Raw genomic sequence first — 19,484 nt, 5'->3', positions numbered from 1 at the left:
CCTCAGCTCTGCCTTCAATTAAACAGACAGGCGACGATTGGAGTTGATCACGGATTGCGGCCCAGACATCCAGCACAGGCTCTGCAAAATGAGACTAACTAGCTGCCTATCTGTCCAATTAGAGGCCGTAAGCTTCAATATAGGAATATCAAAGGTATAGTTCATGCAAAAAATAAAAATTCTGTCATTAATTACTCACCTTCATGTTGCTCCAAACCTGTAAGATCTTTGTTCATCTTCAGAACACAAGTTAAGATATTTTTGAGTAAATCCAAGCTTTCTGACCCTGCACAGACAGCAACACAACTATCACATTCAAGGCTGAGAAAGGTAGTACGGACATCATTAAAATAGTCTGTGTGACATCAGTGGTTCAACCGAAATTCTATAAAGCTACAAAAATACTTAATTCAACAATTCAATTTCTTCTCATCTGTGTCAGGAGAGTGCTACGACGCATGCATGTGGTGCTACTGACACAGGATGAGGGTGAGTAATTTAAGACAGATTTTTCATTTTTAGGTGAACTAACCCTTTAACTAGATTTTGTGAGCCTGTGGAAAAACTCTCTTTTATACTAAATGTTTATGTGTAGTCACCAGGTTGTTGCTAAAGTGTTAATACCAAATTGCTAATGTGTTTTGGGTAGTTGCTTAAAGCAATAACTCACCCAAAAAAAGAAAATTTGCTAAAAACTGTACTCACCCTCAGGCCATCCGAGATGTAGATGATTTTGTTTCTTCGTAGGAGTGGACAACGCTATCTCATGATCTATTCTAAATTTATTGCAAACTGATCTTATGGCATTTTGTATGTATTTTAGAAGGTGGCTTATTCGTAAGAATTCATACTACCTCACTTGATTTGTTTAGACCCCAATGATGAGTAGGTTTAGGGCTAGGTCATTCCTACAAATTCATACGAATTGGGGAACTCATAAAATATGTACAAATTAGCAAAAATCTTACAAATTTGTATGACCTTATTTGTATGGAAAAAAAAAAAAAGACGAAAAAAAAAATGCTGAAAAATGTACTCACACTTAGGCCATTCAAGATGTAGATGAGTTTTTTGCTATCAACGCTATCTCATGACCAACTGTAAATTTATTGCAACCCGATCTCATGGGATTTTGTATGTATTTTAGAGGGTGGCTAATTCGTATGACTTCGTACGACCTTACTCGTATGTTTTTGTATGATTTGTTAAGACCCCAGTGATGGGTAGGTTTAGGGGTGGGGTTAAAGGTAGGTCATTCGTACAAATTCATAAGAATTGGGGAATTCATTAAATACGTATAATTTACATTTAATACATATAAAATACATATAAAAAACATTTTCTGAAAAGTCTACCTACCATCAGGCCATCCAAGATGTAGATGAGTTTTTCGCTATCAACACTCTCTCACGACCAATTCTAAATTTGTTGCAACCCGATCTCATGCCATTTTGTACGTATTTTAGAAGGTAGATAATTCGCATGAACTAAATTAGACCTGAGTGATGGGTAGGTTTAGGGGTGGGGTTAGGGTAGGTCATTTGTATGAATCCATATGAATTGGGCAAATCATAAAATACGTACAATTTAGCAAAAATCATACAAATTTGTACGATCTCATTTGTACGAAAAAGAAAATTTGCTGAAAAATGTACTCACCCTCAGCCCATCCAAGATGTAAATGAGTTTGTTTCTTCATAGGAACAGACAACACTATCTCACAACTGATTTTAAATTTATTACAAACTGATCTCATGGCATTTTTGTACTTATTTTAGAAGGTGGCTTATTTGTAAGAATTTGTACGACCTCACTCGTACGGTTTTGTACGATTTGTTTAGACCACAGTGATGAGTAGGTTTAGGGGCGAGGTTAGGGCTAGGTCATTCCTACGAATTCATATGAATTGGGGAACTCATAAAATATATACAAATTAGCAAAAATCGGACAAATTTGTATGACCTTACTCGTATTTAAAAAAAGAAAAACTGATGAAAAAACAGCTGAAAAATTTACTCACTCTTAGGCCATTCAAGATGTAGATGAGTTTATCGCTATCAGTGCTATCTCATGATCTATTCTAAATTTATTGCAAACTGATCTCATGGCATTTTGTATGTATTTTAGAAGGTGGCTTATTTGTAAGAATTCATACGAACTCACTCGATTTGTTTAGACCCCAATGATGAGTAGGTTTAGGGCTAGGTCATTCCTACGATTTCATGCGAATTGGGGAACTCATAAAATACGTACAAATTAGCGAAAATCTTACAAATTTGTATGACCTTATTCGGATGAAAAAAAAAAAAAAAAAAAACTCGTGCGGTTTTATGTGATTTGTTAAGACCCCAGTAATGGGTAGGTTTAGGGGTGGGCTTAAGGGTAGGTCATTCGTACAAATTCATAAGAATTGGGGAACTCATAAAATACGTATAATTTAGCAGAAAAAAAATTAAATAAATAAATTAAAAAATTGTACGACCTCACTTGTACGAAAAAGAACATTTTCTGAAAAATATACCTACACTCAGGCCATCCAAGATGTAGATGAGTTTGTTTCTTCACAGGAACAGACAACTCTTATCTCACAACCAATTCTAAATTTGTTGCAACACGACCTCATGCTATTTTGTACGTATTTTAGAAGGTAGCTAATTTGCATGAATTCGTACAACCTCACTCATACGGTTTTGTACGGTTTGTTTAGACCCAAGTAATGGGTAGGTTTAGGGGCAGGGTTAGGGTGGGTCATTCGTATCATGCTATCAGTGCTATCAAACAATGCAAAACCCGATCTCATGGCGTTTTGTATGTATTTTAGAAGGTGGCTAATTCGTACAAATTCGTACAGCCTCACTCACTCACGGCTTTGTAAGATTTGTTTAGACCTGAGTGATGGGTAGGTTTAGGGGCAGAGTTAGGGGAGGTCATTCGTATAAATTCATAAGAATTGGGTAAATCATAAAATCCGTACAGTTTAGCAAAAATCGTACAAATTTGTACAGCCTCACTCGTACGAAAAATAACATTTTCTGAAAAATTTACTCACCCTCAGGCCATCCAAGATGTAGTAGTTGAGTTTATTGCTAACAGCGCTATCTCATGACCAATTGTAAATTTGTTGCAACCCGATCTCATGGCATTTTGTACGTATTTTAGAAGCTGGCTAATTTGTACAAATTTCTAGAGCCTTTTTTTTACAATTTGTTTAGACCCCAGTGATGGGGATTTAGGGGCGGGGTTAGGGTAAGGTCATTCATACAAATTCATAAGAATTGGGGAATTCATAAAATATGTATCATTTTTTTTTTCTAAGGTGGCTAATTTGCCAAGCCATGAGATCGGGTTGCAATAAATTTAGAAAAATGAGCATTACATCACTTGGATCCTTTGTAGTGAATGTGTGCCATCAGAATGAGTCCAAACATCTGATAAAAACATTACAATCATCCACAAGTAATCCACACCACTCCAGTCCATCATTTAATGTCCTATAAAGTGAAAAGCTGCATGTTTGTAAGAAACAAATCTATTATTAAGACATTTTAACTTTAGTCACTTTTGGCCAAAATATGAATCCATAATTCATAATAATGCTCTCTCCAGTAAAAAAAAAAATAAAAAATCCATCCCCTATTGTCCTCTCATGACAAAATCCACCATCATATTTTGTTTTTACTTGTAAATGGTGATTTATCTGTGCATATTTCTCTCCTGATTCAGAAAAGATGACTTTTTTGACAGCTTGTGATATTTTTATCAGCTGTTTGGATTCTGATGGCAACCATTCACTGGTGAACAAAAAATGAAATGCTAAATTTCTCCAATATATTCCAATGAAAATCAAGCTCTTCTACATCTTGGATAGCCTAAAGATGAGTGAATTTTCAGCAAACTTTCATATTTGGGTGACTGCTCCAAGGCGAAAGAGCCCCAAGTATTTATGATATTTTGGTTCCTAAAGACAGCTTGGCTCCTCCTTATCACTTGTTTTATGACAAAAAGTCGTCTGTCTGCTTGGAAAAGTAATTACACACCTGTCTGAGGTTAAACCGTTTGAGGTGATTAAAAGGTTTGATGGCGTTCCCACTGCACCTCAGGTTAATAAGACAACAAGATTACAAGACGCATGTTTTAAACTTGGATTTAAGCTCATCATTGACAGAGTCTGTCAATGTCTGTCAATGTCTGTCTCTCACACAAGTGGACTTGACTGTTAAAGGGAACGATGAGTTTGAGGAATGCTGTCTCCTAAATGAGCGAGGTTAATTGTGACGCTGACCCCTTCATTCCAGCAATAGCTGCGATGTGTTCCATGCTGGGCACATTGCTGAGGTCACACATGAGCGGGCAGGGAATGAAACATTGCTTATTTACATATAGAGTGATGGCTGTGCGCTTTATCACCTCTCAGCGATTAAATATTAACCGTGGTAGAGAATGCTGTAAAGCCACGCTCGGGAATCACAGCTGACTTTTGGACTGCTGTTATAAAGGTTCACTGCAGTAAGTAAACATACATCATAAATCTGGTGCATTCACTCACCCCACTGTTTGTGTTGCAGGAATAAATGATGCCACAAATCGTGTGGCTCGTGTGGCTTTTAGAACAGGCTATTCATTTTCTAAGCAGCCTGAACTATGATTCTGTCATATTGTTATAGGCTTATATGTACTTATAGTTCACTATGTCCCAGTGGTTGACTTTTATTGAAATGCTGTGTGTGTGTGTGATTTGTAAAATTCATGCATATGGGTATATATATACACAATAAATAAACATTACATAAACAGAAACAAAACAAACAAACAAACAAACAAACAAACAAACAAAAAAATCTGTTTATGAGGCTTATAGGCTCAGTAGAGTCTATTATTAGCAGTCAAATAAAATAAAATAAAATAAAATAGTTCTGAGACAAATAAATAAAATAAAATAAAATAAAATAAAATAAAATAAAATAAAAACTTATTCTGTATGCATGCATATGGGTATATTGACAGGTATTTTTATCTTTACAAATCCAGAAAAAAACAAACAAACAAACAAACAAACAAACAAATATTAGTAGACACATCAATAAAATAAAAATAAAATAAAATAAAATAAAACAAAACAAAACAAATAAAAACGTATTCTGTATAGGTGCATATGGGTATACTGATAAGTATTTTTATAAGGCCAGTTTGCACTGTTAGTTTTCTTTACATATCTAGAAAAAAAACCCAAAACAACAACAACAACAACAACAAAAAAGTTTATGAGGCTCAGCTAGGCTCAGTAGAGTCTATTATTAGCAGTCAAATAAAATAAAATAATAAAATAAAATAAAATAAAATAAAATAAAATAAAATAAAATAAAATAAAATAAAATAAAATAAAATAAAATAAAATAAAATAATAAAATAAAATAATAAATAAAACAAAACAAATAAAAACGTATTCTGTATGCATGCACATGGGTATATTGATAGGTCTTTTTATAAGGCAAGTTTGCACTGTTAGTTTTCTTAGCATATCCAGAAAAAAAAAAAAAAAAAAAAAAAAAAAAAAAGTTTATTAGGCTCAGCTAGGCTCAGTAGAGTCTATTATTAGCAGTCAAATAAAATAAAATAAAATAAAATAAAATAAAATAAAATAAAATAAAATAAAATAAAATAAAATAATAAAAACCTATTCTGTATGCATGCACAAATTTGCACTGGTTGTTTTCTTTACATAACCATCAAAAAAACAAAAAAAAAAAACAAACAAACAAACAAACAAACAAACAAAAACAGTTAGCTAGGCTCAGTAGACTATAAATAAATAAATAAATAAATAAACAAGCAAACAAACCTGTATGCATGTATATGGGTATATTAAAGGGTATATTTTTATAAGCCAAATGTACAATTATTTTCTTTCTCATAACAAGAAATAATATAATAAAAAATATAAAATAAAATAAAATAAAATAAAAATAAAATAAAATAAAATAAAATAAAATAAAATAAAATAAAATAAAATAAAACAAAACATCTGCAACAACCATCCTAGTTCAGAATTTTGTCAAAATAATGTAAAAAAAAATCTCTAGAATAAATACATAAACAAACAAGCAAACCTGTATGCATGCATATGGGTATATTAATAGCTATTTTTTTATAAGCCAAATTTACACTGTTTTTCTTTTCATAACAAGAAATAATATATATATATATATATACATATATAAAATTAAATTAAATTATACAAAACAAAACATCTGCAACAACCATCCTAGTTCAGAATTTTGTCAAAAAATTAAAAAAAAAAAAAAAAAACTAGAATAAATAAATAAACAAGCAAACAAACCTGTATGCATGTATATGGGTATATTAATAGGTATATTTAAAAGCCAAATTTACACTGATTGATTTTCTTTTCATAACAAGAAATAATAAAATATAAAATAAAATAAAATAAAATAAAATAAAATAAAATAAAAAAATAAAATAAAAAAAATAAAATAAAGTAAAATCATCTTTAAAAAAATCTTTAAAAAACATCTGCAAAACCATCCTAGTTCAGAATTTTGTCAAAAAAATTGAGCAATGTACAGATACATAGTGAAATTTGTCAGATAAGATGCAATCAACACATATGCATGATGAATATTTAAAAAGAAGTGTGCAACAACTTATGCACACCCAGTTATGCCAGTTATGATAAAAATAAATAACACAGTCGGGTTTCCATTTGTATCTGTTTTCAATATCCTACTAACCCCAGTCATAAATGATCTTTCATTCCATTTTTATTAAATTGGTCATGTAAAAATATTTTAGAACAAATTTATAACCTATAAAATACTCATGATATGGTAGAATCTGTTTTTCACATTATGCAGTATAGGGACAAGTCACGCCTACTGATGTGTTCTGCAGAATGATTGGCGGTTGATTCCTGAAACATGTCATTGTCTGCCTTGTTTAACATGGCCACTAATTAAGTCATGATCCGACATGTTTCCCCTCATCGAATGCTAATTACAGGCATGAGGCTGTTCGTTAGGACGTCCCAGTTCAGTGAATGTTTACATTGGCAGCTGTGTAGGCACACAAAATAAGCATTGACTCAAACAAGATGCAGGATATTCTGTATGTATCTGAGTTAACTGAATTTGCCCTCTTAATGATTAATGCAGTCACTCTTAAACCCCTTAAACTGTTTAAGTCCCTCCTAAATGAACTTAAACCACTGCAAATGTAAACGTATTAATGTGAATAATCTCTGATCTGTATATTGTAGCTTGTCTCTATAGGGACTCAGTGGGACGTACGCATTAGATGTGTTTTGTGTTTAATTGTTGCATCATATGTTGCACTGCATTTCACTGTTCTGTCAGCAACTTGTGCCAATATACAAACAATAAATAAATAAATAAATGAATAAAAACAGTTACAATAATTAACCAATCATTTCTGATGGGAAAACTAGCAAGGAATTTTACATTGAAATAAATAAATAAATACATAAATAAATGGATCAGTCCTTTTTTTCTATAAATTGTATTAAATTGGCGGACTGACTGACTGACTTAAGTATAAATAAATAAATAAATAAATAAATAAATAAATAAATAAATAAATAAATAAATAAATAAATAAATATATGTCCACAATGGCAGAAAAAAATAAGTTTTACTGTTTTTTTTTTTTTTTTTTTTTTTTTTTAATTGTACTTTATTAATGTATTTTAGAGGTGCTTTTATCCAAAGCAAATTGCATTAAATTCAGCGTGTAACTTAAAATAAATAAATAAATAAAAACAGTTACAATAATTAACCAATCATTTCTGATGGGAAAAATAGCAAGGAATTTTACATTGAAAAAAATAATAAAATAAAATAAATAAACAAACATTTTTGTTCAATATTTATTTATTTATTTATTTATTTATTTATTTATCTAGTTAGTTATTTAGTTAGTTAGTGACTGACTTAGTTGCTTGCTTGCTTTGCCTTTCTTTAAAAACAAACAAACAAACCACTAAAAAACAAACAAACAAACAAACAAACCCTAAACTTAATTTTTTTGATAAATAACATTTTATAAACAAACAAATAAACAAACAAACAAAATAAATAAATAAATAACAATCCTAAAGGTAATTTTTAAGATAAATTTAAAGAATCATTTTATAAACAAACAAACAAATAAATAAATAAATGGATCAGTACTTTTTTTCTATAAATTGCATTAAATTGGTGGACTGACTGACCGACTTAAGTATAAATAATATATATATATATATATATATATATATATATATATATATATATATATATATATATATATATAATTGCATTAAATTGATCCATAATGGCAGAAAAAAAAAGTTTTATTGTTTTTTTTTTTTTTTTTTTAATTGTACTTTATTTGAATATTTTTTTATTAATTTTAGGTGCCAAGATCAACTTTTATGCATGCTTTTATTCTGAGCATTTTAGAATGATGTGTAAATTTTAACATTAATGTATTTTACAGATGCTTTTATCCAAAGCAAATTGCATTAAATTCAGTGTGTAAATAAATAAATAAAAACAGTTACAATAATTAACCAGTCATTTCTGATGGGAAAAAAGCAAGGAATTTTACATTGAAATAAATAAATAAATAAACAAACATTTTTTGTTCAAAATTTATTTATTTATTTAGTTAGTTAGTTAGTTACTGACTTAGTTGCTTGCTTGCTTTGCCTTTCTTTAAAAACAAACAAACAAACCACTAAAAAAAAAAAAAATCCTAAACTTAATTTTTTGAATAAATAACATTTTATAAACAACAAACAAACAAATAAATAAAAATAAATAAATAACTATCCTAAATGTAATTTTTAAGATAAATTTTAAGATTCATTTTATAAACAAACAAACAAACAAACAAAAACAAACAAATAAATAAGTAAATGGATCAGTACTTTTTTTCTATAAATTTTCTATAAATAGACTGACAGACTGACCTAGATATAAATAAATAAATATTATATATTATATATTATATATTAATATTATAGTTTTACTGTTTTTTTTTTTTTTTTTTTTTAATTGTACTTTATTTGAATATTGTTTTATTAATTTAATGGATTTTTTAGGTCCCAATATAAACTTTTATGCATGCTTTTATTCTGAGCATTTTAACCTGTAAATTTAAACGTTCATGTATTTTAGAGGTGCTTTTATCCAAAGCAAATTGCATTAAATTCAGCATGCAACTTTTATCAGTTTGTGCATTAATTGGGTATCAAACCCAAAACCTTGGCATTGCCAGTACCAGGCAGCAGGATGTTCTATTTTAAAACTTTATCAGCTTATTAATTTTAATTACATGAAATGACATTCTGGCAGTGGCCCAATGTAAAAGACAGATGCTAGATGTGGATTTTTGATGTAGAGCTATTTTTACCAAGCAAAACTCTTCAAATATGTAAAATTATATTCTTAAACATTTTTTTTTTTTCCAGAACTAAACAAGCCATTGCAGAACCATCCGTCTCCCTGCCTCACTATACCGTTGTCCTCATGAATGAAAAATGTACGGCGCTGCTGGTAATAGAGATGGAGAGACAGACAGCGCAGCCTGTCTCACGTGTTGCTGTGCTCTTGACAGGCAGTGTGGACAATGCCCTATCCCCTCAGTGCCCCTATTAAATCAGGCCCGAGCCTGCAGGCCAGAGGATTAGTGTGAACACAGCCATTTCCCCAGGTAGCGGATTTGCCTTCCATTAGCTGACAGTGCCCCTGGCTCCCTCTGCTTCAACTCCAGTTGAGGTCAATTATCTGCTAGACCAAGTCAGGTACTTTCTCTTAATTAGAAAGTTCATAGCAGCCGAGACCATCTGGAGAGAAAAAAATCATATTGTGTTCTGGATAAGGGAGAAAGTCATTGTAAGTGGGATAAGAACTGTTATGAATTTGGTGATTCTGGACTCCATTTAATTATTTTGGATCCTTAACAATTGTATTAGTGATTTTTTTTGGCAGAAACACCCTCAATAATTGGTCCAAATTGTATCCCAAACAAAACTGTTAACAATAACAATACTGTTGGCTATTTTTTGTGGTTGCATATTTAACTAAAACAAACTAAAATGAAATAAAAATGTCCCAATTTATTTATTTATTTATATATTTATTATTAGTTTTTACACTATTAAATATTGTAAAATGATACGGTTATCACAAATTTTAGGCATCCCTAAAGTGAAACTAGAAAACCTAAAATAAATGAATAAACAAATAAATAGATAAATCTAAAAATAATTATATGGCTCTGGTTGACAGAGATATAGAGAAGTATAAATGTATTATGTTTGATTAGTGTCATTTATTTATATTAAATACCAAGAAAATATTTCAAATGTTATACGTGATATAGTTTTACTAGAACAAACAGAGCTTGTGCAGTTAAAGAGAGGGTAGATCATCCTCTAGGCTATCAGGTCTGTTTTAAATTTTAAATGATTTTCCCCTCTCACTTCTACATTTCAGGTGACACTGCCAGTAGAATCTGTCTGCTTATAAAGTATTTTCAATGCGGAGGAAAATCGAATCATTGATTAGTGGCCATGTCTCTTACTCTGTCCCTTTTCTCGCCCTCCTTTTTAAGACATAACATCCTCTTTTCATACATATTTCATAGCCTGCGTGAGGGTTGTCGGTCACCTGTCTGGGGACACTGACAGATGTCCACACCGGCCCACTCCAGGACACTTCGGGGAAGGGAGGGGGTCTCCTATGGTAGTTCCTCCCGTCTCCATGGGTCCCATCTGTTGGGTGTCTCCAGCTCGGGGTTTCAATGGCTGGCTGCTGTAGATCAGATAATATTTCCTATGCAGGTCCAGCAGAGAGAAATGCATATATTTCACAGTGTGTTCTTGGGGGGGCTGCACTTGGGGGGTATTTCATGAAACCAGTTGATATTATTTTCATCCGACGAGGGTGGGAGAAATTAAGATGATGGAACGACAGATGGTATGAGAATCTCAAATTTGGGTGGCATGAGCCAAGGCAAGTTTCAGAAACAGAGGTCATGGGAATGTGGCATAACTGAATGACAGTATCAAATATACTGCATAACTAAACATTTCTAAAATATGGAAGGGCATAAATAAAATACAAAATGACTAGTTTAAATATACATCAATTATAAAGCAATATATGCAATGCAATTTATAAATTCTTAACTGAGACTGTATCCAAATACCCATTGGAGCCAGTGTAAGTCAGTGAGAAGCCCAGAGGGGCGTCTGATTGTCTCATTCCAGGGTGGTCCGGCCATAAGGGGATGGGTCAGATACCGACATGTTGGCCCCTGGATATAATTACTTGTCCATCTTCAGCCTCAGGATACATATACTGGAACCTTGGTGTAATGTTCACATTACATGGTGAAATGAACTAAATCAGATTTTGTCTGCATATGACAGATATGATTTTTCCAGAACTGTGTGAAAACAAACAATCCTATCTTTTCTAATGTGATTTGGGATATGTGATCCAACATCTAAACATATTCCATCAAAAGCCATGCAACAGTACAGATGGACAGACAGACAGTTAGACAGACAGCCAGACAGCCAGACAGACAGACAGACAGATAGATAGATAGAGTACGTACATGGATGGACCGATGGACAGATAGACAAATAGACCAACCTATCGATCGATCGATTTTGTCTGTTTGTCTATCTAGATAGATAGATAGATAGATAAATAGACGGATGGATGAATGGACAGATAGATGGACGGACAGATGGACGGACAAATAACCAGACAGACAAATAAACTGACCGACCGATCGATTGATTTTGTCTGTTTGTCTATCTAGATAAATAGATAGATAGATAGACAGACAGAGTAGGTACATGGACCGATGGACAGACAGACAGACAAACAAACAGACAGACAAATAGACCGACCGACCAACCGACCTATTAATCTTGTTTATCTAGATAGATAGATAGACAGATGGACAGAGAGATGGACGGACAGACAGACAGACAGACAGACAGATAGACAGACAAATAGACAGATAGTTAGATAGATAGATAGATAGATAGATAGATAGATAGATAGATAGAGTAGGTACATGGATGGACCAATGGACAGACAGACAGACAGATAGACAGACAGACAAATAGACAGACAAATAGACAGTTAGATAGATAGATAGATAGATAGATAGATAGATAGATAGATAGATAGATAGATAGATAGATAGATAGATAGAGTAGGTACATGGATGGACCAATGGACAGACAGACAGACAAACAGACAGACAAATAGACAGACCGACCAACCTACCGATTAATCTTGTTTATCTAGATAGATAGATAGATAGATAGATAGATAGATAGAGTAGGTACATGGATGGACCAATGGGCAGGCAGAAAGACAGACAAACAGACAGACAAACCAATGATCCTATGATCGACAGACAGACAATAGATACAGTAGATCGATCTGTCTGTCCATCGGTCCGTCAGTGTACCTACTGTATGATCGACAGACAGACGATAGATCAACTGACCGATTAATCTTATTTATGTAGATAGATAGATAGATAGATAGATAGACGGACAGACAGACGGACAGACAGACGGACAGACAGATAGACAGATAGATAGACAGGCCGATCGATCTGTCTGTCCATTGGTCCGTCAATGTACCTACTCTATGATCAATAGATAGATAGATAGATAGATAGATAGATAGATAGATAGATAGATAGGTGACAGTGTGCAGTACTACACATGTACAATACATAGTGCAATCTGACTAGACTCTACTAGAGTACTCTATACTCAGTGTGGAGGAGGATGAAGCAGAATATGGAAGAACTGAAGTCTTTTCAGCTTGGTGTGAAACTAGAGTTCAAACAGAGGGTCACATGGGCAATGCAGACCCCAAATCCAGCCACACACAGTCAGGCATGTTAGCACTAATAACAGCAAGAGTAGTAGAGCCTTCTAAATACTACAGAAAGCAGCAGCTGTGTATGTCTGTTTGTAGTATACACACATAACATACTGCCTATCCATCAAGCTCATTAAAGCTTGTGAAGTCCAGGAGGAGAAGACCCCATTCTCAGGGGCGAGTGAATTTGACTGGCTGTTGCGGGGAGTTTGCGTGTAGCCTGTGGCCAGGTGAGCAGCGCTCTGAAATATTAATGAGCGTATTACTGACTGGCCTCTACCAGGTCAGCACAAACGGCATGAAGCTAATGGAGCGTGTATGCCATGACTCTCATGGGTTTAATGCGCTATCTCCGGCAATAACAACAACTGTCTCACACACACACAAACACTCGCACAGATGCACGTTTGCACACGGACACACAGCCCCAGGTGTAACTCCAAGGTATAAGCACACATCTGCCTGCTTGACAACCTCAAGAATTGTGGAATTTTGGTCTTTTGTAGAGGCATCTTATGTACTCGAGGCGTTTGTTCAGGAGCGCAGTCTGAGGAAATTTTATACTCTGTCTTTTGACAAATCAGACATACTTGTGCAGTGACCCTGCATTTTTCCCAGGTAGTGAAACGGCCTCTTAAATCAACACGTTTCACATGTCGAAACAGTGAACACCTTTATTTCTGTGCTTGGAGACAAATTTATAAATGAGCAAGGAATTTTCTTTTTCATAAGCCCTCAGGAAAATTGATGAGGTTATTCAGTCCAGCGTTGTTTTCTTTGGACTGCCACTGGGGCTCTAGGCATGATTATGGAGTGAGTTTTTCCAGACTTTTCTTTATAGTCACCACAGAAGGCAGTGGAGACCCAAGAGAGCATCTAATTTCCTGTGCTAGCGTGCTAGCGCGTTCTTTTACGGGCTGCTCGCTCTGATGAAGGACATGCTAATTTCAGAGATTCGGATCTGGACACTTACTTTTTCCTCTGCTGACCTTATGACGAGGTGCTATGCAATAATATGGAAAAATATTCAAATTAGCTCCACCAAAATATCTTTGAAACAACAGAGAAGTCACTCTGAAAAATTATTTTAAAGGACTGAAAAACTCAGGTCATTCTTTACATTATCACTGAGCACTCTGCAATACGTGACTTGACTGGCCGGTCTGATATTTTTGGTATATATACATTACCCAAGCTACTTAAATGTTTATTAAATGGTCCTAACTGATGACAAAGAATTGACAGAGTATCCATCAAGTGTTAGTGTCTTAGGTTATTACATGCATGATAATCAATTTTTCAGAATTTAGCAGTAGGAAATTACTAGTCATCCGTTTTTTTTTACATGAACTATGCATTCCGTTCGTTTTGCAAATTGGTATGCTTTGTTTTGTCACAAAGAAATATAGAGCTGATTATCATCAGCATAACAGTGAAATCTAAGACCATGTTTCCTGATAATATTCTCAGACGGGGAACAAGCATGAAAAGCAACGGTCCCAGTATTGAGCCTTGTGGTGCTCCATACTGCACTTGTGATCGATATGATACCTCATCATTCACTGCTACAAATTGACGACGGTCGGATAAGTATGTTAAACCATGCCAATGCACTTTCACTAATGGCAACATCATTTTCTTGTCTATTTAAAAGAATGTTGTGGTCAATACTGTCGAATGCAGCGCTAAGATCCAGTAGCACTAATAGAGAGATACAACCACGATCGGAAGTCAAACTGCTCTCTTGTGGCTCAGACAGAAGGGAATAGTGCTTGTAGTGCCAAGGTCATGGATTTAATTCCCAGGGAATGCCTGAACTGGTTAAATATATCTTAAAATTGAAAATATTGATAAAAGTTCATAAAACACTGTAGTAACATTGCCTTTGAAATAGATAACATATAAAAAAAGTGGCCAAAGAGAGATTATTAGTGGTGTTCACCATATGTAAAGAGAATCTTTGTTTTTGCCATTTAGGAAAATTCAACTTAACACAACAGAGAAATTACAAGGGTTGATCAATTTCTTTTCTAAAATCATTCATTTGTGGATCCTGCTTCAGGTCATATCTACATTAATTATGCATTCCATTAGTTTTGCAAATTGGTATGCCTCGTTTTGCCACGAAAAAAAGAGCTGGGTATCATCAGCATAACAGTGAAATCTAACACCATGTTTCCTGATAATATTCTCCGAAGAGTAACATGTAAAGCGTGAAAAGCAGCTGTCCTAGTATTGAGCCCTTTTTGTGCTCCATACTGGACTTGTGATCAATATGACACCTCATCATTCACTGCTTCAAACTGATGACAGTCGGATAAATATAATTTGAACCATGCCAGTGCACTTCCACTAATGGCAACATAATTTTCTAGTCTATTTAAAAGAATGTTGTGTTCGATAATGTCGAATGCAGCGCTAAGATCCAGTAGCACTAATAGAGAGATATATGAGAGTCAATCGGATGACAAGTCAATTCACTCTCTTGTAGCTCAGGCAGAAGGAAATAGTGCTTGTAGTGCCAAGGTCATGGGTTCAATTCCCAGGGAATGCATGAAATCATTAAATGTATCTTAAAATAGAAAACGTTGATAAAAGTTCATAAAACAGTGTAGTAACATTGCCTCAGGAATAGATAACATATAAAAAGTGGCCAAAGAGAGATTATTAGTAGTGTTCACCATATGTAAAGAAAATCATAGTTGTTGCCATTTAAGAAAAATTCCACTTAACACAACAGTGAAATCACAAGGGTTGATCGATTTCCTCCCTAAAATCATTTATTTGTGGATTCTGCTTTAAGTCATATCTCTTTGCTCATGAATATTCATGGTCATTCTCATTATGACAGACAGTTTCAAACTTTGTCTATTTTCCATACAGATGCTAATGAAATGGAACTTGTTTGCAAAGATTCACAATTGTAGACAACAACAGTAACAACGAAGAGTGACTATAGTTACAGGACTTCCACAAACCCTCAGCATAATAAGCTGCGAAAGTACTCGGTCCGCAGGTCTCAGCGCTTTGTTATCCCCTCAAAAATGGTGAAGGCTTTGGTGGGAATGCCAATCAGGAGAAACCGGCTTCATTATTTTCTCTTTCCCCCAGAACACCTTCCCCTCTAATGGCTATCCAAACAGGTCTGTTAGGGCCGCTAGTGGAAGCTAGATAATGAGTGTTCTGTTAAGTGCAGAAGCTCTCTCTACCTTTCTCTCCCCTGAAAGCCACCTCAAACTTAAGAAGCAGGTCCTCTGGGCATGCTCAGAAATCTCCTAAACAACAACAGTAACGGCAACAACAACAGGCAAGGCTGATACAATTAACTGATCGGAATGGCTGAGGTTGTATGTTTTATGAATGCAGTGCAAGCACATTCAGGCACCGTTGTGCCTAGCGCCTCAACTAGGTCGAGAACTTTCAAGACTCACCTAGTACCAACTCGTGTGAAATATTTACGCCTTGTCTGAGGGTTACACGCTAGGTGTGAAAATCTGTTGAGGGATATTCTGGGCTGACTTCTTTATTCTGATACTTCAGAAGTGGCCACAAATTCATCCGAAACGACCACCGATTCTTCAGGGCAATAATTCAATTTATATTTACATATTTAGAAACGTTAGTTGTGGTCAGAATATTATACCCCGCAGAAATAAATGGAAGTGTGTGGATTGGATAACTCAAATCAAATTGTTTAGTGGAATGTTGTGCACTCTGCCAGATGTAAAGTTGGGTATAATGTTCAAATGCCTGCGGAGGGAAATGTTCGCTGCTTGGCAGCGTCGCTGTAAATCTATCTATGTGAGAACAGAGCTACACTCTGTTAAAGCGAACCGAACTGAATGGACAAAGAGAGGTTGCCAATAAATGCGTGAGATTATTTGGTCTCATCCACCAGACACTATTCTTGGGATGGAAAGTCATCCAAACGTTATCAAGTCCAAATAAACAGTAACCGGTCATGAGCTTAATTTGATCTTTGGGAAGAAATAATGGATAGCAAACAAGCCTGTAAGAAAAATATATATGAAAACAGCAATCTTGCAGTTTCATAGTCCTCTGTACTGTCAACAAATTCAAGAAATCCTCAGCATAATACTACGCTCAGATATGCAGTTAAGAAAACATGATGTGACCTGGATGTGTCCAATGAGTCTCCGTGAGATGTTATGACACTGTGAAATCATTCCTACAATCAACAAGTGTGCGGTCTCGTGGTCTGGTGGAATCATTTAGTATGCACATTCAGAGGATTATAAGACAAGGTCTCTCACGTTTTTTCAAATCAGTTATGATTTGAAAATTGTCTAATGTGTTTCAGGTCTTAGTTAATCGGTGGAATTTAAGTGGAATTTCTGTACCACTAGTGGCATCAAATGGAATTGCAAATGGAATTGTCATCATTTACTCACCCTCAAGTTGTTCCAAACCTGTATGAATTTCTTATAGCTGTTGAACACAGAAGATATTTTGAAGAATGTAACCAAAAAGCTGATGGTAGCCATTGACTTCCATAGTGTGTGTGTGTGTGTGAGTGTGTGTGAGTGTGAGTGTGTGTGAGTATATAAATAATTGGTTGAACTAGCCCTTTAAATAGCCTGTTTGGGCTAGATAAAATAACACTAACACTTGTTTTTGGGATGAAATTCAGGAACACTTGTAATTTGGTGAACCAGTAGAAATGTGGACACTGTAAGACTTGTTCAACAGTACACTGTAAAAAACAATTTGTTAAGTCAACTTAAAATAATTTGTAACCTTGCTGCCTTAAAATTTTAAGTTCAATCAACTAAAAAAAAAAAATATTCAACTTGAAATGTTAAATTATACTAAGTGACAACTTAGATATTTGAGTTAAATCAACTTACAATTTTAAGGCAGCTGGGTTACTTACCCATCTGTTAAGTTCAGCAAACACAAATATCTAAGTTGTTACTTAGTACAACTTAACATTTCAAGTTGACTAAACTTATTGTAGTTGACTAAACTTAATTTTTTTGGCAGCAGGGAACAAATTATTTTAAGTTGACTCAACAAATTGTGGTTTTTATTTTTTAGAGTGTAGTAAAAATATTATGATTCAAATACTTAAAACACAATTAATCTACTTTTTAAGCATTTAGCCACCAAATTCAAACAATATATAAATTATTATGAGACTGGTTTGAAAATAAATAAATAAATAAATAATTTAGTCTTAAATTTTCTTTGGTAATCAACATTATGCCATTATGACTTTGCTAGAGTTTACAACCCTGGATATATGCTGTGTATACGCCATGTCATAATTACCATAATTTACAGATGACAATATATGACATTGTAATTTGAGCTGTTCACATCCTTCGACTTGGAATTATGCATTTCTATGGCAAAACTATCAATGCCCAAACAATGAATCTGTGCTGGTCAGGTGGCACAGTCATATGGTACAAATCGCAGCTCTCAGAAAATTCCCAGTTTACAAGTTGTAATTACGACTTCTACGAGAAAGTGAATGCTTCGGTAAAGTCAGTATCTCGTAATTACAGTAATTACAACATGGCGTGAAGGCACCTATATGCAAGTATATGAATACAGATATGTCTATGTACACAAGTTTGATTTCCAACCTATTAGTAATAGTTTAAAGAAAATAATACTAGTTACGTTTGTCTAAAGTGTGCTTATGTCAACTTACTAGAAATATATCGCTTTTGGTTTAATGGGAAAGACTGATGAAGATGACTGTATCGCCCCCTGCAGTAATTAAGTTTGTTACTGCGCAACTACAGCAAGAGTGCACGTTAAGTCCAGTATGTTCATCTGGGCTGCATGTTGGCAGTTCTTAAGCCTCCACAAAGCCATGTCATAAAGTGGTCAAGAGCCATTTCGCTTGTAATGTTTTTAAGTTTGTCCTCTATAAAATGACATGTCTAGATTATAAATTTTCATAAGAACACTGAGTAGATAAAGACATGTTTGTAGCACTCGCACAAAGAAAAACAAATAGAACCAGAGTTTGAACTTTTGTCCTCTGCCCAGGAGCGGCATTTACTCTGCCATCAACCATGATAAACAAACTGAAGGGCAGTTGCGTTTCATATAATTGCTTGGGCAGAAAATGTCCATTACGGCATGTTTTGCTTGGCACTTGGAGTCGAACTTTAAACCCTTCTGAGAGAAAAAAAAAAGGGGCCGTGCTGGAAGCTACAATGGTTTTGTAATTAACGCTTCGGTAGGGCGGCCAGTCGCTGCAGGTCCCTGTTTGGACAATATATCCTCTTACTCAGTCCCGCACAGATGGTATCAAAAGAAGACGAAGACGAGGAGTTTCTTGGGCAAACAACGACAGCAAACACTCAAACATAGCTGACCCTAAGAGTCAGCAATCCATCTTATTCTTAATCACTGCTTTCTGTTGTCCTGATGCTTCAATGAGACAATGTGACCCGGGTTACGTATCTTTGCAACAATGCCAAGGCAGATTGTGTTGCATGCCCTAGTTTAATAGGCTTATCTCAGTTGGTGTGCATTGCTCTGTCTCTCGCTGACCACACCATT

Source organism: Labeo rohita, chromosome 24, assembly GCF_022985175.1.
Source record: "Labeo rohita strain BAU-BD-2019 chromosome 24, IGBB_LRoh.1.0, whole genome shotgun sequence".
NCBI lineage: Eukaryota > Metazoa > Chordata > Actinopteri > Cypriniformes > Cyprinidae > Labeo > Labeo rohita.
This window is presented reverse-complemented; position numbering follows the sequence as displayed.